This window comes from Scyliorhinus torazame, chromosome 19, assembly GCF_047496885.1.
Source record: "Scyliorhinus torazame isolate Kashiwa2021f chromosome 19, sScyTor2.1, whole genome shotgun sequence".
In the NCBI taxonomy this organism is placed as follows: domain Eukaryota; kingdom Metazoa; phylum Chordata; class Chondrichthyes; order Carcharhiniformes; family Scyliorhinidae; genus Scyliorhinus; species Scyliorhinus torazame.
Genome location: NC_092725.1, coordinates 8001280 through 8023886, shown reverse-complemented (window position 1 = coordinate 8023886; position 22607 = coordinate 8001280). Strand labels below are relative to the sequence as shown.

The 22607-nt window shown below is 50.3% G+C and overlaps 1 protein-coding gene across 1 annotated transcript in view; it reads left to right on the top strand.

Moving 5' to 3' along the window:
* Positions 1-22607, top strand: part of LOC140396614 (uncharacterized) — a 135651-nt gene that overhangs the window by 25815 nt on the left and 87229 nt on the right. The gene's annotated exons all lie outside the window — the stretch shown is intronic.

Sequence of the window (22607 nt, the reverse complement as noted above, 5' to 3'; positions counted from 1 at the left end):
CCTCCTCACCAAACAGCACAGAGACACAGAGCGGCTTTAATAATCCCCCTCCTCACCAAACAGCACAGAGACACAGAGCGGCTTTAATAATCCCCCTCCTCACCAAACAGCACAGAGACACAGAGCGGCTTTAATAATCCCCCTCCTCACCAAACAGCACAGAGACACAGAGCGGCTTTAATAATCCCCTCCTCACCAAACAGCACAGAGACACAGAGCGGCTTTAATAATCCCCTTCCTCACCAAACAGCACAGAGACACAGAGCGGCTTTAATAATCCCCCTCCTCACCAGCACAGAGACACAGAGCGGCTTTAATAATCCCCCTCCTCACCAAACAGCACAGAGACACAGAGCGGCTTTAAAAATCCCCTCCTCACCAAACAGAGACACAGAGACACAGAGCGGCTTTAATAATCCCCCTCCTCACCACCACAGAGACACAGAGCGGCTTTAATAATCCCCCTCCTCACCAAACAGCACAGAGACACAGAGCGGCTTTAATAATCCCCCTCCTCACCAAACAGCACAGAGACACAGAGCGGCTTTAATAATCCCTCCCCTCACCAAAGAGAGACACGGAGCGGCTTTAATAATCCCCCCCCTCACCAAACAGAGACACAGAGCGGCTTTAATAATCCCCCTCCTCACCAAACAGCACAGAGACACAGAGCGGCTTTAATAATCCCCCTCCTCACCAAACAGCACAGAGACACAGAGCGGCTTTAATAATCCCCTCCTCACCAAACAGAGACACAGAGCGGCTTTAATAATCCCCTCCTCACCAAACAGCACAGAGACACAGAGCGGCTTTAATAATCCCCTCCTCACCAAACAGCACAGAGACACAGAGCGGCTTTAATAATCCCCTCCTCACTAAACAGCACAGAGACACAGAGTGGCTTTAATAATCCCCTCCTCACCAAACAGAGACACAGAGCGGCTTTAATAATCCCCTCCTCACCAAACAGCACAGAGACACAGAGCGGCTTTAATAATCCCCCTCCTCACCAAACAGCACAGAGACACAGAGCGGCTTTAATAATCCCCTCCTCACCAAACAGAGACACAGAGCGGCTTTAATAATCCCCTCCTCACCAAACAGCACAGAGACACAGAGCGTCTTTAATAATCCCCTCCTCACCAAACAGCACAGAGACACAGAGCGGCTTTAATAATCCCCTCCTCACTAAACAGCACAGAGACACAGAGTGGCTTTAATAATCCCCTCCTCACCAAACAGAGACACAGAGCGGCTTTAATAATCCCCTCCTCACCAAACAGCACAGAGACACAGAGCGGCTTTAATAATCCCCTCCTCACCAAACAGCACAGAGACACAGAGCGGCTTTAATAATCCCCTCCTCACCAAACAGCACAGAGACACAGAGCGGCTTTAATAATCCCCTCCTCACCAAACAGCACAGAGACACAGAGCGGCTTTAATAATCCCCTCATCACCAAACAGCACAGAGACACAGAGCGGCTTTAATAATCCCCCTCCTCACCAAACAGCACAGAGACACAGAGCGGCTTTAATAATCCCCCTCCTCACCAAACACAGAGACACAGAGCGGCTTTAATAATCCCCTCCTCACCAAACAGCACAGAGACACAGAGCGGCTTTAATAATCCCCCCCTCATCAAACAGCACAGAGACACAGAGCGGCTTTAATAATCCCCTCCTCACCAAACAGCACAGAGACACAGAGCGGCTTTAATAATCCCCACCTCACCAAACAGAGACACAGAGCGGCTTTAATAATCCCCTCCTCACCAAACAGCACAGAGACATAGAGCGGCTTTAATAATCCCCCTCCTCACCAAACAGCACAGAGACACAGAGCGGCTTTAATAATCCCCTCCTCACCAAACAGCACAGAGACACAGAGCGGCTTTAATAATCCCCTCCTCACCAAACAGCACAGAGACACAGAGCGGCTTTAATAATCCCCCCCTCATCAAACAGCACAGAGACACAGAGTGGCTTTAATAATCCCCTCCTCACCAAACAGCACAGAGACACAGAGCGGCTTTAATAATCCCCTCCTCACCAAACAGAGACACAGAGCGGCTTTAATAATCCCCTCCTCACCAAACAGCACAGAGACACAGAGCGGCTTTAATAATCCCCTCCTCACCAAACAGAGACACAGAGCGGCTTTAATAATCCCCCTCCTCACCAAACAGCACAGAGACACAGAGCGGCTTTAATAATCCCCTCCTCACCAAACAGCACAGAGACACAGAGCGGCTTTAATAATCCCCCTCCTCACCAAACAGCACAGAGACACAGAGCGGCTTTAATAATCCCCTCCTCACCAAACAGCACAGAGACACAGAGCGGCTTTAATAATCCCCCTCCTCACCAAACAGCACAGAGACACAGAGCGGCTTTAATAATCCCCCTCCTCACCAAACAGCACAGAGACACAGAGCGGCTTTAATAATCCACTCCTCACCAAACAGCACAGAGACACAGAGCGGCTTTAATAATCCCCTCCTCACCAAACAGAGACACAGAGCGGCTTTAATAATCCCCCTCCTCACCAAACAGCACAGAGACACAGAGCGGCTTTAATAATCCCCCTCCTCACCAAACAGCACAGAGACACAGAGCGGCTTTAATAATCCCCCTCCTCACCAAACAGCACAGAGACACAGAGCGGCTTTAATAATCCCCTCCTCACCAAACAGAGACACAGAGCGGCTTTAATAATCCCCTCCTCACCAAACAGCACAGAGACACAGAGCGGCTTTAATAATCCCCTCCTCACCAAACAGCACAGAGACACAGAGCGGCTTTAATAATCCCCTCCTCACCAAACAGCACAGAGACACAGAGCGGCTTTAATAATCCCCTCCTCACTAAACAGCACAGAGACACAGAGTGGCTTTAATAATCCCCTCCTCACCAAACAGAGACACAGAGCGGCTTTAATAATCCCCCTCCTCACCAAACAGCACAGAGACACAGAGCGGCTTTAATAATCCCCTCCTCACCAAACAGAGACACAGAGCGGCTTTAATAATCCCCTCCTCACCAAACAGCACAGAGACACAGAGCGGCTTTAATAATCCCCCTGCTCACCAAACAGCACAGAGACACAGAGCGGCTTTAATAATCCCCTCCTCACCAAACAGAGACACAGAGCAGCTTTAATAATCCCCCTCCTCACCAAACAGCACAGAGACACAGAGCGGCTTTAATAATCCCCTCCTCACCAAACAGCACAGAGACACAGAGCGGCTTTAATAATCCCCCTCCTCACCAAACAGCACAGAGACACAGAGCGGCTTTAATAATCCCCTCCTCACCAAACAGCACAGAGACACAGAGCGGCTTTAATAATCCCCCTCCTCACCAAACAGCACAGAGACACAGAGCGGCTTTAATAATCCCCTCCTCACCAAACAGAGACACAGAGCGGCTTTAATAATCCCCTCCTCACCAAACAGCACAGAGACACAGAGCGGCTTTAATAATCCCCTCCTCACCAAACAGCACAGAGACACAGAGCGGCTTTAATAATCCCCCTCCTCACCAAACAGCACAGAGACACAGAGCGGCTTTAATAATCCCCCTCCTCACCAAACAGCACAGAGACACAGAGCGGCTTTAATAATCGCCCTCCTCACCAAACAGCACAGAGACACAGAGCGGCTTTAATAATCCCCTCCTCACCAAACAGCACAGAGACACAGAGCGGCTTTAATAATCCCCCTCCTCACCAAACAGCACAGAGACACAGAGCGGCTTTAATAATCCCCTCCTCACCAAACAGCACAGAGACACAGAGCGGCTTTAATAATCCCCTCCTCACCAGCACAGAGACACAGAGCGGCTTTAATAATCCCCCTCCTCACCAGCACAGAGACACAGAGCGGCTTTAATAATCCCCCTCCTCACCAAACAGCACAGAGACACAGAGCGGCTTTAATAATCCCCCTCCTCACCAGCACAGAGACACAGAGCGGCTTTAATAATCCCCCTCCTCACCAAACAGCACAGAGACACAGAGCGGCTTTAAAAATCCCCTCCTCACCAAACAGAGACACAGAGACACAGAGCGGCTTTAATAATCCCCCTCCTCACCAGCACAGAGACACAGAGCGGCTTTAATAATCCCCCTCCTCACCAAACAGCACAGAGACACAGAGCGGCTTTAATAATCCCCCTCCTCACCAAACAGCACAGAGACACAGAGCGGCTTTAATAATCCCTCCCCTCACCAAAGAGAGACACGGAGCGGCTTTAATAATCCCCCCCCTCACCAAACAGAGACACAGAGCGGCTTTAATAATCCCCCTCCTCACCAAACAGCACAGAGACACAGAGCGGCTTTAATAATCCCCCTCCTCACCAAACAGCACAGAGACACAGAGCGGCTTTAATAATCCCCTCCTCACCAAACAGAGACACAGAGCGGCTTTAATAATCCCCTCCTCACCAAACAGCACAGAGACACAGAGCGGCTTTAATAATCCCCTCCTCACCAAACAGCACAGAGACACAGAGCGGCTTTAATAATCCCCTCCTCACTAAACAGCACAGAGACACAGAGTGGCTTTAATAATCCCCTCCTCACCAAACAGAGACACAGAGCGGCTTTAATAATCCCCTCCTCACCAAACAGCACAGAGACACAGAGCGGCTTTAATAATCCCCCTCCTCACCAAACAGCACAGAGACACAGAGCGGCTTTAATAATCCCCTCCTCACCAAACAGCACAGAGACACAGAGCGTCTTTAATAATCCCCTCCTCACCAAACAGCACAGAGACACAGAGCGGCTTTAATAATCCCCTCCTCACTAAACAGCACAGAGACACAGAGTGGCTTTAATAATCCCCTCCTCACCAAACAGAGACACAGAGCGGCTTTAATAATCCCCTCCTCACCAAACAGCACAGAGACACAGAGCGGCTTTAATAATCCCCTCCTCACCAAACAGCACAGAGACACAGAGCGGCTTTAATAATCCCCTCCTCACCAAACAGCACAGAGACACAGAGCGGCTTTAATAATCCCCACCTCACCAAACAGCACAGAGACACAGAGCGGCTTTAATAATCCCCTCCTCACCAAACAGCACAGAGACACAGAGCGGCTTTAATAATCCCCCTCCTCACCAAACAGCACAGAGACACAGAGCGGCTTTAATAATCCCCTCCTCACCAAACAGCACAGAGACACAGAGCGGCTTTAATAATCCCCCTCCTCACCAAACAGCACAGAGACACAGAGCGGCTTTAATAATCCCCCTCCTCACCAAACAGCACAGAGACACAGAGCGGCTTTAATAATCCCCCTCCTCACCAAACAGCACAGAGACACAGAGCGGCTTTAATAATCCCCCTCCTCACCAAACAGCACAGAGACACAGAGCGGCTTTAATAATCCCCTCCTCACCAAACAGCACAGAGACACAGAGCGGCTTTAATAATCCCCTTCCTCACCAAACAGCACAGAGACACAGAGCGGCTTTAATAATCCCCCTCCTCACCAGCACAGAGACACAGAGCGGCTTTAATAATCCCCCTCCTCACCAAACAGCACAGAGACACAGAGCGGCTTTAAAAATCCCCTCCTCACCAAACAGCACAGAGACACAGAGCGGCTTTAATAATCCCCCTCCTCACCAGCACAGAGACACAGAGCGGCTTTAATAATCCCCCTCCTCACCAAACAGCACAGAGACACAGAGCGGCTTTAATAATCCCCCTCCTCACCAAACAGCACAGAGACACAGAGCGGCTTTAATAATCCCTCCCCTCACCAAAGAGAGACACGGAGCGGCTTTAATAATCCCCCCCCTCACCAAACAGAGACACAGAGCGGCTTTAATAATCCCCCTCCTCACCAAACAGCACAGAGACACAGAGCGGCTTTAATAATCCCCCTCCTCACCAAACAGCACAGAGACACAGAGCGGCTTTAATAATCCCCCTCCTCACCAAACAGAGACACAGAGCGGCTTTAATAATCCCCCTCCTCACCAAACAGCACAGAGACACAGAGCGGCTTTAATAATCCCCTCCTCGCCAAACAGCACAGAGACACAGAGCGGCTTTAATAATCCCCGTCCTCACCAAACAGAGACACAGAGCGGCTTTAATAATCCCCTCCTCACCAAACTGAGACACAGAGCGGCTTTAATAATCCCCTCCTCACCAAACAGCACAGAGACACAGAGCGGCTTTAATAATCCCCCTCCTCACCAAACAGCACAGAGACACAGAGCGGCTTTAAAAATCCCCTCCTCACCAAACAGAGACACAGAGACACAGAGCGGCTTTAATAATCCCCCTCCTCACCAGCACAGAGACACAGAGCGGCTTTAATAATCCCCCTCCTCACCAAACAGCACAGAGACACAGAGCGGCTTTAATAATCCCCCTCCTCACCAAACAGCACAGAGACACAGAGCGGCTTTAATAATCCCTCCCCTCACCAAAGAGAGACACGGAGCGGCTTTAATAATCCCCCCCCTCACCAAACAGAGACACAGAGCGGCTTTAATAATCCCCCTCCTCACCAAACAGCACAGAGACACAGAGCGGCTTTAATAATCCCCCTCCTCACCAAACAGCACAGAGACACAGAGCGGCTTTAATAATCCCCTCCTCACCAAACAGAGACACAGAGCGGCTTTAATAATCCCCTCCTCACCAAACAGCACAGAGACACAGAGCGGCTTTAATAATCCCCTCCTCACCAAACAGCACAGAGACACAGAGCGGCTTTAATAATCCCCTCCTCACTAAACAGCACAGAGACACAGAGTGGCTTTAATAATCCCCTCCTCACCAAACAGAGACACAGAGCGGCTTTAATAATCCCCTCCTCACCAAACAGCACAGAGACACAGAGCGGCTTTAATAATCCCCTCCTCACCAAACAGAGACACAGAGCGGCTTTAATAATCCCCCTCCTCACCAAACAGCACAGAGACACAGAGCGGCTTTAATAATCCCCCTCCTCACCAAACAGCACAGAGACACAGAGCGGCTTTAATAATCCCCTCCTCACCAAACAGAGACACAGAGCGTCTTTAATAATCCCCTCCTCACCAAACAGCACAGAGACACAGAGCGGCTTTAATAATCCCCTCCTCACTAAACAGCACAGAGACACAGAGTGGCTTTAATAATCCCCTCCTCACCAAACAGAGACACAGAGCGGCTTTAATAATCCCCTCCTCACCAAACAGCACAGAGACACAGAGCGGCTTTAATAATCCCCTCCTCACCAAACAGCACAGAGACACAGAGCGGCTTTAATAATCCCCCTCCTCACCAAACAGCACAGAGACACAGAGCGGCTTTAATAATCCCCCTCATCACCAAACAGCACAGAGACACAGAGCGGCTTTAATAATCCCCTCCTCACCAAACAGCCCAAAGACACAGAGCGGCTTTAATAATCCCCCTGCTCACCAAACAGCACAGAGACACAGAGCGGCTTTAATAATCCCCTCCTCACCAAACAGAGACACAGAGCGGCTTTAATAATCCCCCTCCTCACCAAACAGCACAGAGACACAGAGCGGCTTTAATAATCCCCTCCTCACCAAACAGCACAGAGACACAGAGCGGCTTTAATAATCCCCCTCCTCACCAAACAGCACAGAGACACAGAGCGGCTTTAATAATCCCCTCCTCACCAAACAGCACAGAGACACAGAGCGGCTTTAATAATCCCCCTCCTCACCAAACAGCACAGAGACACAGAGCGGCTTTAATAATCCCCCTCCTCACCAAACAGCACAGAGACACAGAGCGGCTTTAATAATCCCCCTCCTCACCAAACAGCACAGAGACACAGAGCGGCTTTAATAATCCCCCTCCTCACCAAACAGCACAGAGACACAGAGCGGCTTTAATAATCCCCTCCTCACCAAACAGCACAGAGACACAGAGCGGCTTTAATAATCCCCTTCCTCACCAAACAGCACAGAGACACAGAGCGGCTTTAATAATCCCCCTCCTCACCAGCACAGAGACACAGAGCGGCTTTAATAATCCCCCTCCTCACCAAACAGCACAGAGACACAGAGCGGCTTTAAAAATCCCCTCCTCACCAAACAGAGACACAGAGCGGCTTTAATAATCCCCCTCCTCACCAGCACAGAGACACAGAGCGGCTTTAATAATCCCCCTCCTCACCAAACAGCACAGAGACACAGAGCGGCTTTAATAATCCCCCTCCTCACCAAACAGCACAGAGACACAGAGCGGCTTTAATAATCCCTCCCCTCACCAAAGAGAGACACGGAGCGGCTTTAATAATCCCCCCCCTCACCAAACAGAGACACAGAGCGGCTTTAATAATCCCCCTCCTCACCAAACAGCACAGAGACACAGAGCGGCTTTAATAATCCCCCTCCTCACCAAACAGCACAGAGACACAGAGCGGCTTTAATAATCCCCCTCCTCACCAAACAGAGACACAGAGCGGCTTTAATAATCCCCCTCCTCACCAAACAGCACAGAGACACAGAGCGGCTTTAATAATCCCCTCCTCGCCAAACAGCACAGAGACACAGAGCGGCTTTAATAATCCCCGTCCTCACCAAACAGAGACACAGAGCGGCTTTAATAATCCCCTCCTCACCAAACAGCACAGAGACACAGAGCGGCTTTAATAATCCCCTCCTCGCCAAACAGCACAGAGACACAGAGCGGCTTTAATAATCCCCTCCTCACCAAACTGAGACACAGAGCGGCTTTAATAATCCCCCTCCTCACCAAACAGCACAGAGACACAGAGCGGCTTTAATAATCCCCCTCCTCACCAAACAGCACAGAGACACAGAGCGGCTTTAATAATCCCCTCCTCACCAAACAGCACAGAGACACAGAGCGGCTTTAATAATCCCCTCCTCACCAAACAGCACAGACACAGAGCGGCTTTAATAATCCCCTCCTCACCAAACAGCACAGAGACACAGAGCGGCTTTAATAATCCCCTCCTCACCAGCACAGAGACACAGAGCGGCTTTAATAATCCCCCTCCTCACCAAACAGCACAGAGACACAGAGCGGCTTTAAAAATCCCCTCCTCACCAAACAGAGACACAGAGACACGGAGCGGCTTTAATAATCCCCCCCCTCACCAAACAGAGACACAGAGCGGCTTTAATAATCCCCCTCCTCACCAAACAGCACAGAGACACAGAGTGGCTTTAATAATCCCCTCCTCACCAAACAGAGACACAGAGCGGCTTTAATAATCCCCTCCTCACCAAACAGCACAGAGACACAGAGCGGCTTTAATAATCCCCCTCCTCACCAAACAGCACAGAGACACAGAGCGGCTTTAATAATCCCCTCCTCACCAAACAGAGGCACAGAGCGGCTTTAATAATCCCCTCCTCACCAAACAGCACAGAGACACAGAGCGTCTTTAATAATCCCCTCCTCACCAAACAGCACAGAGACACAGAGCGGCTTTAATAATCCCCTCCTCACTAAACAGCACAGAGACACAGAGTGGCTTTAATAATCCCCTCCTCACCAAACAGAGACACAGAGCGGCTTTAATAATCCCCTCCTCACCAAACAGCACAGAGACACAGAGCGGCTTTAATAATCCCCTCCTCACCAAACAGCACAGAGACACAGAGCGGCTTTAATAATCCCCCTCCTCACCAAACAGCACAGAGACACAGAGCGGCTTTAATAATCCCCCTCATCACCAAACAGCACAGAGACACAGAGCGGCTTTAATAATCCCCTCCTCACCAAACAGCCCAAAGACACAGAGCGGCTTTAATAATCCCCCTGCTCACCAAACAGCACAGAGACACAGAGCGGCTTTAATAATCCCCTCCTCACCAAACAGAGACACAGAGCGGCTTTAATAATCCCCCTCCTCACCAAACAGCACAGAGACACAGAGCGGCTTTAATAATCCCCTCCTCACCAAACAGCACAGAGACACAGAGCGGCTTTAATAATCCCCCTCCTCACCAAACAGCACAGAGACACAGAGCGGCTTTAATAATCCCTCCCCTCACCAAAGAGAGACACGGAGCGGCTTTAATAATCCCCCCCCTCACCAAACAGAGACACAGAGCGGCTTTAATAATCCCCCTCCTCACCAAACAGCACAGAGACACAGAGCGGCTTTAATAATCCCCCTCCTCACCAAACAGCACAGAGACACAGAGCGGCTTTAATAATCCCCCTCCTCACCAAACAGAGACACAGAGCGGCTTTAATAATCCCCCTCCTCACCAAACAGCACAGAGACACAGAGCGGCTTTAATAATCCCCTCCTCGCCAAACAGCACAGAGACACAGAGCGGCTTTAATAATCCCCGTCCTCACCAAACAGAGACACAGAGCGGCTTTAATAATCCCCTCCTCACCAAACAGCACAGAGACACAGAGCGGCTTTAATAATCCCCTCCTCGCCAAACAGCACAGAGACACAGAGCGGCTTTAATAATCCCCTCCTCACCAAACTGAGACACAGAGCGGCTTTAATAATCCCCCTCCTCACCAAACAGCACAGAGACACAGAGCGGCTTTAATAATCCCCCTCCTCACCAAACAGCACAGAGACACAGAGCGGCTTTAATAATCCCCTCCTCACCAAACAGCACAGAGACACAGAGCGGCTTTAATAATCCCCTCCTCACCAAACAGCACAGACACAGAGCGGCTTTAATAATCCCCTCCTCACCAAACAGCACAGAGACACAGAGCGGCTTTAATAATCCCCTCCTCACCAGCACAGAGACACAGAGCGGCTTTAATAATCCCCCTCCTCACCAAACAGCACAGAGACACAGAGCGGCTTTAAAAATCCCCTCCTCACCAAACAGAGACACAGAGACACGGAGCGGCTTTAATAATCCCCCCCCTCACCAAACAGAGACACAGAGCGGCTTTAATAATCCCCCTCCTCACCAAACAGCACAGAGACACAGAGTGGCTTTAATAATCCCCTCCTCACCAAACAGAGACACAGAGCGGCTTTAATAATCCCCTCCTCACCAAACAGCACAGAGACACAGAGCGGCTTTAATAATCCCCCTCCTCACCAAACAGCACAGAGACACAGAGCGGCTTTAATAATCCCCTCCTCACCAAACAGAGGCACAGAGCGGCTTTAATAATCCCCTCCTCACCAAACAGCACAGAGACACAGAGCGTCTTTAATAATCCCCTCCTCACCAAACAGCACAGAGACACAGAGCGGCTTTAATAATCCCCTCCTCACTAAACAGCACAGAGACACAGAGTGGCTTTAATAATCCCCTCCTCACCAAACAGAGACACAGAGCGGCTTTAATAATCCCCTCCTCACCAAACAGCACAGAGACACAGAGCGGCTTTAATAATCCCCTCCTCACCAAACAGCACAGAGACACAGAGCGGCTTTAATAATCCCCCTCCTCACCAAACAGCACAGAGACACAGAGCGGCTTTAATAATCCCCCTCATCACCAAACAGCACAGAGACACAGAGCGGCTTTAATAATCCCCTCCTCACCAAACAGCCCAAAGACACAGAGCGGCTTTAATAATCCCCCTGCTCACCAAACAGCACAGAGACACAGAGCGGCTTTAATAATCCCCTCCTCACCAAACAGAGACACAGAGCGGCTTTAATAATCCCCCTCCTCACCAAACAGCACAGAGACACAGAGCGGCTTTAATAATCCCCTCCTCACCAAACAGCACAGAGACACAGAGCGGCTTTAATAATCCCCCTCCTCACCAAACAGCACAGAGACACAGAGCGGCTTTAATAATCCCCTCCTCACCAAACAGCACAGAGACACAGAGCGGCTTTAATAATCCCCCTCCTCACCAAACAGCACAGAGACACAGAGCGGCTTTAATAATCCCCCTCCTCACCAAACAGCACAGAGACACAGAGCGGCTTTAATAATCCCCCTCCTCACCAAACAGCACAGAGACACAGAGCGGCTTTAATAATCCCCTCCTCACCAAACAGCACAGAGACACAGAGCGGCTTTAATAATCCCCTTCCTCACCAAACAGCACAGAGACACAGAGCGGCTTTAATAATCCCCCTCCTCACCAGCACAGAGACACAGAGCGGCTTTAATAATCCCCCTCCTCACCAAACAGCACAGAGACACAGAGCGGCTTTAAAAATCCCCTCCTCACCAAACAGAGACACAGAGACACAGAGCGGCTTTAATAATCCCCCTCCTCACCAGCACAGAGACACAGAGCGGCTTTAATAATCCCCCTCCTCACCAAACAGCACAGAGACACAGAGCGGCTTTAATAATCCCCCTCCTCACCAAACAGCACAGAGACACAGAGCGGCTTTAATAATCCCTCCCCTCACCAAAGAGAGACACGGAGCGGCTTTAATAATCCCCCCCCTCACCAAACAGAGACACAGAGCGGCTTTAATAATCCCCCTCCTCACCAAACAGCACAGAGACACAGAGCGGCTTTAATAATCCCCCTCCTCACCAAACAGCACAGAGACACAGAGCGGCTTTAATAATCCCCCTCCTCACCAAACAGAGACACAGAGCGGCTTTAATAATCCCCCTCCTCACCAAACAGCACAGAGACACAGAGCGGCTTTAATAATCCCCTCCTCGCCAAACAGCACAGAGACACAGAGCGGCTTTAATAATCCCCGTCCTCACCAAACAGAGACACAGAGCGGCTTTAATAATCCCCTCCTCACCAAACTGAGACACAGAGCGACTTTAATAATCCCCTCCTCACCAAACAGCACAGAGACACAGAGCGGCTTTAATAATCCCCCTCCTCACCAAACAGCACAGAGACACAGAGCGGCTTTAAAAATCCCCTCCTCACCAAACAGAGACACAGAGACACAGAGCGGCTTTAATAATCCCCCTCCTCACCAGCACAGAGACACAGAGCGGCTTTAATAATCCCCCTCCTCACCAAACAGCACAGAGACACAGAGCGGCTTTAATAATCCCCCTCCTCACCAAACAGCACAGAGACACAGAGCGGCTTTAATAATCCCTCCCCTCACCAAAGAGAGACACGGAGCGGCTTTAATAATCCCCCCCCTCACCAAACAGAGACACAGAGCGGCTTTAATAATCCCCCTCCTCACCAAACAGCACAGAGACACAGAGCGGCTTTAATAATCCCCTCCTCACCAAACAGCACAGAGACACAGAGCGGCTTTAATAATCCCCTCCTCACTAAACAGCACAGAGACACAGAGTGGCTTTAATAATCCCCTCCTCACCAAACAGAGACACAGAGCGGCTTTAATAATCCCCTCCTCACCAAACAGCACAGAGACACAGAGCGGCTTTAATAATCCCCCTCCTCACCAAACAGCACAGAGACACAGAGCGGCTTTAATAATCCCCTCCTCACCAAACAGAGACACAGAGCGGCTTTAATAATCCCCTCCTCACCAAACAGCACAGAGACACAGAGCGGCTTTAATAATCCCCCTGCTCACCAAACAGCACAGAGACACAGAGCGGCTTTAATAATCCCCTCCTCACCAAACAGAGACACAGAGCAGCTTTAATAATCCCCCTCCTCACCAAACAGCACAGAGACACAGAGCGGCTTTAATAATCCCCTCCTCACCAAACAGCACAGAGACACAGAGCGGCTTTAATAATCCCCCTCCTCACCAAACAGCACAGAGACACAGAGCGGCTTTAATAATCCCCTCCTCACCAAACAGCACAGAGACACAGAGCGGCTTTAATAATCCCCCTCCTCACCAAACAGCACAGAGACACAGAGCGGCTTTAATAATCCCCTCCTCACCAAACAGCACAGAGACACAGAGCGGCTTTAATAATCCCCTCCTCACCAAACAGCACAGAGACACAGAGCGGCTTTAATAATCCCCCTCCTCACCAAACAGCACAGAGACACAGAGCGGCTTTAATAATCCCCCTCCTCACCAAACAGCACAGAGACACAGAGCGGCTTTAATAATCCCCCTCCTCACCAAACAGCACAGAGACACAGAGCGGCTTTAATAATCGCCCTCCTCACCAAACAGCACAGAGACACAGAGCGGCTTTAATAATCCCCCTCCTCACCAGCACAGAGACACAGAGCGGCTTTAATAATCCCCCTCCTCACCAAACAGAGACACAGAGCGGCTTTAATAATCCCCTCCTCACCAAACAGAGACACAGAGCGGCTTTAATAATCCCCCTCCTCACCAAACAGCACAGAGACACAGAGCGGCTTTAATAATCCCCTCCTCACCAAACAGCACAGAGACACAGAGCGGCTTTAATAATCCCCCTCCTCACCAAACAGCACAGAGACACAGAGCGGCTTTAATAATCCCCTCCTCACCAAACAGCACAGAGACACAGAGCGGCTTTAATAATCCCCCTCCTCACCAAACAGCACAGAGACACAGAGCGGCTTTAATAATCCCCCTCCTCACCAAACAGCACAGAGACACAGAGCGGCTTTAATAATCCCCCTCCTCACCAAACAGCACAGAGACACAGAGCGGCTTTAATAATCCCCTCCTCACCAAACAGCACAGAGACACAGAGCGGCTTTAATAATCCCCTTCCTCACCAAACAGCACAGAGACACAGAGCGGCTTTAATAATCCCCCTCCTCACCAGCACAGAGACACAGAGCGGCTTTAATAATCCCCCTCCTCACCAAACAGCACAGAGACACAGAGCGGCTTTAAAAATCCCCTCCTCACCAAACAGAGACACAGAGACACAGAGCGGCTTTAATAATCCCCCTCCTCACCAGCACAGAGACACAGAGCGGCTTTAATAATCCCCCTCCTCACCAAACAGCACAGAGACACAGAGCGGCTTTAATAATCCCCCTCCTCACCAAACAGCACAGAGACACAGAGCGGCTTTAATAATCCCTCCCCTCACCAAAGAGAGACACGGAGCGGCTTTAATAATCCCCCCCCTCACCAAACAGAGACACAGAGCGGCTTTAATAATCCCCCTCCTCACCAAACAGCACAGAGACACAGAGCGGCTTTAATAATCCCCCTCCTCACCAAACAGCACAGAGACACAGAGCGGCTTTAATAATCCCCCTCCTCACCAAACAGAGACACAGAGCGGCTTTAATAATCCCCCTCCTCACCAAACAGCACAGAGACACAGAGCGGCTTTAATAATCCCCTCCTCGCCAAACAGCACAGAGACACAGAGCGGCTTTAATAATCCCCGTCCTCACCAAACAGAGACACAGAGCGGCTTTAATAATCCCCTCCTCACCAAACTGAGACACAGAGCGACTTTAATAATCCCCTCCTCACCAAACAGCACAGAGACACAGAGCGGCTTTAATAATCCCCCTCCTCACCAAACAGCACAGAGACACAGAGCGGCTTTAAAAATCCCCTCCTCACCAAACAGAGACACAGAGACACAGAGCGGCTTTAATAATCCCCCTCCTCACCAGCACAGAGACACAGAGCGGCTTTAATAATCCCCCTCCTCACCAAACAGCACAGAGACACAGAGCGGCTTTAATAATCCCCCTCCTCACCAAACAGCACAGAGACACAGAGCGGCTTTAATAATCCCTCCCCTCACCAAAGAGAGACACGGAGCGGCTTTAATAATCCCCCCCCTCACCAAACAGAGACACAGAGCGGCTTTAATAATCCCCCTCCTCACCAAACAGCACAGAGACACAGAGCGGCTTTAATAATCCCCTCCTCACCAAACAGCACAGAGACACAGAGCGGCTTTAATAATCCCCTCCTCACTAAACAGCACAGAGACACAGAGTGGCTTTAATAATCCCCTCCTCACCAAACAGAGACACAGAGCGGCTTTAATAATCCCCTCCTCACCAAACAGCACAGAGACACAGAGCGGCTTTAATAATCCCCCTCCTCACCAAACAGCACAGAGACACAGAGCGGCTTTAATAATCCCCTCCTCACCAAACAGAGACACAGAGCGGCTTTAATAATCCCCTCCTCACCAAACAGCACAGAGACACAGAGCGGCTTTAATAATCCCCCTGCTCACCAAACAGCACAGAGACACAGAGCGGCTTTAATAATCCCCTCCTCACCAAACAGAGACACAGAGCAGCTTTAATAATCCCCCTCCTCACCAAACAGCACAGAGACACAGAGCGGCTTTAATAATCCCCTCCTCACCAAACAGCACAGAGACACAGAGCGGCTTTAATAATCCCCCTCCTCACCAAACAGCACAGAGACACAGAGCGGCTTTAATAATCCCCTCCTCACCAAACAGCACAGAGACACAGAGCGGCTTTAATAATCCCCCTCCTCACCAAACAGCACAGAGACACAGAGCGGCTTTAATAATCCCCTCCTCACCAAACAGCACAGAGACACAGAGCGGCTTTAATAATCCCCTCCTCACCAAACAGCACAGAGACACAGAGCGGCTTTAATAATCCCCCTCCTCACCAAACAGCACAGAGACACAGAGCGGCTTTAATAATCCCCCTCCTCACCAAACAGCACAGAGACACAGAGCGGCTTTAATAATCCCCCTCCTCACCAAACAGCACAGAGACACAGAGCGGCTTTAATAATCGCCCTCCTCACCAAACAGCACAGAGACACAGAGCGGCTTTAATAATCCCCCTCCTCACCAGCACAGAGACACAGAGCGGCTTTAATAATCCCCCTCCTCACCAAACAGAGACACAGAGCGGCTTTAATAATCCCCCTCCTCACCAAACAGCACAGAGACACAGAGCGGCTTTAATAATCCCCCTCCTCACCAAACAGCACAGAGACACAGAGCGGCTTTAATAATCCCCTCCTCACCAAACAGAGACACAGAGCGGCTTTAATAATCCCCTCCTCACCAAACAGCACAGAGACACAGAGCGGCTTTAATAATCCCCTCCTCACCAAACAGCACAGAGACACAGAGCGGCTTTAATAATCCCCTCCTCACCAAACAGCACAGAGACACAGAGCGGCTTTAATAATCCCCTCCTCACCAAACAGCACAGAGACACAGAGCGGCTTTAATAATCCCCTCCTCACCAAACAGCACAGAGACACAGAGCGGCTTTAATAATCCCCTCCTCACTAAACAGCACAGAGACACAGAGTGGCTTTAATAATCCCCTCCTCACCAAACAGCACAGAGACACAGAGCGGCTTTAATAATCCCCTCCTCACCAAACAGCACAGAGACACAGAGCGGCTTTAATAATCCCCCTCCTCACCAAACAGCACAGAGACACAGAGCGGCTTTAATAATCCCCTCCTCACCAAACAGAGACACAGAGCGGCTTTAATAATCCCCTCCTCACCAAACAGCACAGAGACACAGAGCGGCTTTAATAATCCCCTCCTCACCAAACAGCACAGAGACACAGAGCGGCTTTAATAATCCCCTCCTCACCAAACAGCACAGAGACACAGAGCGGCTTTAATAATCCCCTCCTCACCAAACAGCACAGAGACACAGAGCGGCTTTAATAATCCCCTCCTCACCAAACAGCACAGAGACACAGAGCGGCTTTAATAATCCCCTCCTCACCAAACAGCACAGAGACACAGAGCGGCTTTAATAATCCCCTCCTCACTAAACAGCACAGAGACACAGAGTGGCTTTAATAATCCCCTCCTCACCAAACAGAGACACAGAGCGGCTTTAATAATCCCCTCCTCACCAAACAGCACAGAGACACAGAGCGGCTTTAATAATCCCCCTCCTCACCAAACAGCACAGAGACACAGAGCGGCTTTAATAATCCCCTCCTCACCAAACAGAGACACAGAGCGTCTTTAATAATCCCCTCCTCACCAAACAGCACAGAGACACAGAGCGGCTTTAATAATCCCCTCCTCACTAAACAGCACAGAGACACAGAGTGGCTTTAATAATCCCCTCCTCACCAAACAGAGACACAGAGCGGCTTTAATAATCCCCTCCTCACCAAACAGCACAGAGACACAGAGCGGCTTTAATAATCCCCTCCTCACCAAACAGCACAGAGACACAGAGCGGCTTTAATAATCCCCCTCCTCACCAAACAGCACAGAGACATAGAGCGGCTTTAATAATCCCCCTCATCACCAAACAGCACAGAGACACAGAGCGGCTTTAATAATCCCCTCCTCACCAAACAGCCCAAAGACACAGAGCGGCTTTAATAATCCCCCTGCTCACCAAACAGCACAGAGACACAGAGCGGCTTTAATAATCCCCTCCTCACCAAACAGAGACACAGAGCGGCTTTAATAATCCCCCTCCTCACCAAACAGCACAGAGACACAGAGCGGCTTTAATAATCCCCTCCTCACCAAACAGCACAGAGACACAGAGCGGCTTTAATAATCCCCCTCCTCACCAAACAGCACAGAGACACAGAGCGGCTTTAATAATCCCCTCCTCACCAAACAGCACAGAGACACAGAGCGGCTTTAATAATCCCCCTCCTCACCAAACAGCACAGAGACACAGAGCGGCTTTAATAATCCCCCTCCTCACCAAACAGCACAGAGACACAGAGCGGCTTTAATAATCCCCCTCCTCACCAAACAGCACAGAGACACAGAGCGGCTTTAATAATCCCCCTCCTCACCAAACAGCACAGAGACACAGAGCGGCTTTAATAATCCCCTCCTCACCAAACAGCACAGAGACACAGAGCGGCTTTAATAATCCCCTTCCTCACCAAACAGCACAGAGACACAGAGCGGCTTTAATAATCCCCCTCCTCACCAGCACAGAGACACAGAGCGGCTTTAATAATCCCCCTCCTCACCAAACAGCACAGAGACACAGAGCGGCTTTAAAAATCCCCTCCTCACCAAACAGAGACACAGAGACACAGAGCGGCTTTAATAATCCCCCTCCTCACCAGCACAGAGACACAGAGCGGCTTTAATAATCCCCCTCCTCACCAAACAGCACAGAGACACAGAGCGGCTTTAATAATCCCCCTCCTCACCAAACAGCACAGAGACACAGAGCGGCTTTAATAATCCCTCCCCTCACCAAAGAGAGACACGGAGCGGCTTTAATAATCCCTCCCCTCACCAAACAGAGACACAGAGCGGCTTTAATAATCCCCCTCCTCACCAAACAGCACAGAGACACAGAGCGGCTTTAATAATCCCCTCCTCGCCAAACAGCACAGAGACACAGAGCGGCTTTAATAATCCCCGTCCTCACCAAACAGAGACACAGAGCGGCTTTAATAATCCCCTCCTCACCAAACTGAGACACAGAGACACAGAGCGGCTTTAATAATCCCCCTCCTCACCAGCACAGAGACACAGAGCGGCTTTAATAATCCCCCTCCTCACCAAACAGCACAGAGACACAGAGCGGCTTTAAAAATCCCCTCCTCACCAAACAGAGACACAGAGACACAGAGCGGCTTTAATAATCCCCCTCCTCACCAGCACAGAGACACAGAGCGGCTTTAATAATCCCCCTCCTCACCAAACAGCACAGAGACACAGAGCGGCTTTAATAATCCCCCTCCTCACCAAACAGCACAGAGACACAGAGCGGCTTTAATAATCCCTCCCCTCACCAAAGAGAGACACGGAGCGGCTTTAATAATCCCCCCCCTCACCAAACAGAGACACAGAGCGGCTTTAATAATCCCCCTCCTCACCAAACAGCACAGAGACACAGAGCGGCTTTAATAATCCCCCTCCTCACCAAACAGCACAGAGACACAGAGCGGCTTTAATAATCCCCTCCTCACCAAACAGAGACACAGAGCGGCTTTAATAATCCCCTCCTCACCAAACAGCACAGAGACACAGAGCGGCTTTAATAATCCCCTCCTCACCAAACAGCACAGAGACACAGAGCGGCTTTAATAATCCCCTCCTCACTAAACAGCACAGAGACACAGAGTGGCTTTAATAATCCCCTCCTCACCAAACAGAGACACAGAGCGGCTTTAATAATCCCCTCCTCACCAAACAGCACAGAGACACAGAGCGGCTTTAATAATCCCCTCCTCACCAAACAGAGACACAGAGCGGCTTTAATAATCCCCCTCCTCACCAAACAGCACAGAGACACAGAGCGGCTTTAATAATCCCCCTCCTCACCAAACAGCACAGAGACACAGAGCGGCTTTAATAATCCCCTCCTCACCAAACAGAGACACAGAGCGGCTTTAATAATCCCCTCCTCACCAAACAGCACAGAGACACAGAGCGTCTTTAATAATCCCCTCCTCACCAAACAGCACAGAGACACAGAGCGGCTTTAATAATCCCCTCCTCACTAAACAGCACAGAGACACAGAGTGGCTTTAATAATCCCCTCCTCACCAAACAGAGACACAGAGCGGCTTTAATAATCCCCTCCTCACCAAACAGCACAGAGACACAGAGCGGCTTTAATAATCCCCTCCTCACCAAACAGCACAGAGACACAGAGCGGCTTTAATAATCCCCCTCCTCACCAAACAGCACAGAGACACAGAGCGGCTTTAATAATCCCCCTCATCACCAAACAGCACAGAGACACAGAGCGGCTTTAATAATCCCCTCCTCACCAAACAGCCCAAAGACACAGAGCGGCTTTAATAATCCCCCTGCTCACCAAACAGCACAGAGACACAGAGCGGCTTTAATAATCCCCTCCTCACCAAACAGAGACACAGAGCGGCTTTAATAATCCCCCTCCTCACCAAACAGCACAGAGACACAGAGCGGCTTTAATAATCCCCTCCTCACCAAACAGCACAGAGACACAGAGCGGCTTTAATAATCCCCCTCCTCACCAAACAGCACAGAGACACAGAGCGGCTTTAATAATCCCCTCCTCACCAAACAGCACAGAGACACAGAGCGGCTTTAATAATCCCCCTCCTCACCAAACAGCACAGAGACACAGAGCGGCTTTAATAATCCCCCTCCTCACCAAACAGCACAGAGACACAGAGCGGCTTTAATAATCCCCCTCCTCACCAAACAGCACAGAGACACAGAGCGGCTTTAATAATCCCCCTCCTCACCAAACAGCACAGAGACACAGAGCGGCTTTAATAATCCCCTCCTCACCAAACAGCACAGAGACACAGAGCGGCTTTAATAATCCCCTTCCTCACCAAACAGCACAGAGACACAGAGCGGCTTTAATAATCCCCCTCCTCACCAGCACAGAGACACAGAGCGGCTTTAATAATCCCTCCCCTCACCAAAGAGAGACACGGAGCGGCTTTAATAATCCCCCCCCTCACCAAACAGAGACACAGAGCGGCTTTAATAATCCCCCTCCTCACCAAACAGCACAGAGACACAGAGCGGCTTTAATAATCCCCCTCCTCACCAAACAGCACAGAGACACAGAGCGGCTTTAATAATCCCCCTCCTCACCAAACAGAGACACAGAGCGGCTTTAATAATCCCCCTCCTCACCAAACAGCACAGAGACACAGAGCGGCTTTAATAATCCCCTCCTCGCCAAACAGCACAGAGACACAGAGCGGCTTTAATAATCCCCGTCCTCACCAAACAGAGACACAGAGCGGCTTTAATAATCCCCTCCTCACCAAACTGAGACACAGAGCGACTTTAATAATCCCCTCCTCACCAAACAGCACAGAGACACAGAGCGGCTTTAATAATCCCCCTCCTCACCAAACAGCACAGAGACACAGAGCGGCTTTAAAAATCCCCTCCTCACCAAACAGAGACACAGAGACACAGAGCGGCTTTAATAATCCCCCTCCTCACCAGCACAGAGACACAGAGCGGCTTTAATAATCCCCCTCCTCACCAAACAGCACAGAGACACAGAGCGGCTTTAATAATCCCCCTCCTCACCAAACAGCACAGAGACACAGAGCGGCTTTAATAATCCCTCCCCTCACCAAAGAGAGACACGGAGCGGCTTTAATAATCCCCCCCCTCACCAAACAGAGACACAGAGCGGCTTTAATAATCCCCCTCCTCACCAAACAGCACAGAGACACAGAGCGGCTTTAATAATCCCCTCCTCACCAAACAGCACAGAGACACAGAGCGGCTTTAATAATCCCCTCCTCACTAAACAGCACAGAGACACAGAGTGGCTTTAATAATCCCCTCCTCACCAAACAGAGACACAGAGCGGCTTTAATAATCCCCTCCTCACCAAACAGCACAGAGACACAGAGCGGCTTTAATAATCCCCCTCCTCACCAAACAGCACAGAGACACAGAGCGGCTTTAATAATCCCCTCCTCACCAAACAGAGACACAGAGCGGCTTTAATAATCCCCTCCTCACCAAACAGCACAGAGACACAGAGCGGCTTTAATAATCCCCCTGCTCACCAAACAGCACAGAGACACAGAGCGGCTTTAATAATCCCCTCCTCACCAAACAGAGACACAGAGCAGCTTTAATAATCCCCCTCCTCACCAAACAGCACAGAGACACAGAGCGGCTTTAATAATCCCCTCCTCACCAAACAGCACAGAGACACAGAGCGGCTTTAATAATCCCCCTCCTCACCAAACAGCACAGAGACACAGAGCGGCTTTAATAATCCCCTCCTCACCAAACAGCACAGAGACACAGAGCGGCTTTAATAATCCCCCTCCTCACCAAACAGCACAGAGACACAGAGCGGCTTTAATAATCCCCTCCTCACCAAACAGCACAGAGACACAGAGCGGCTT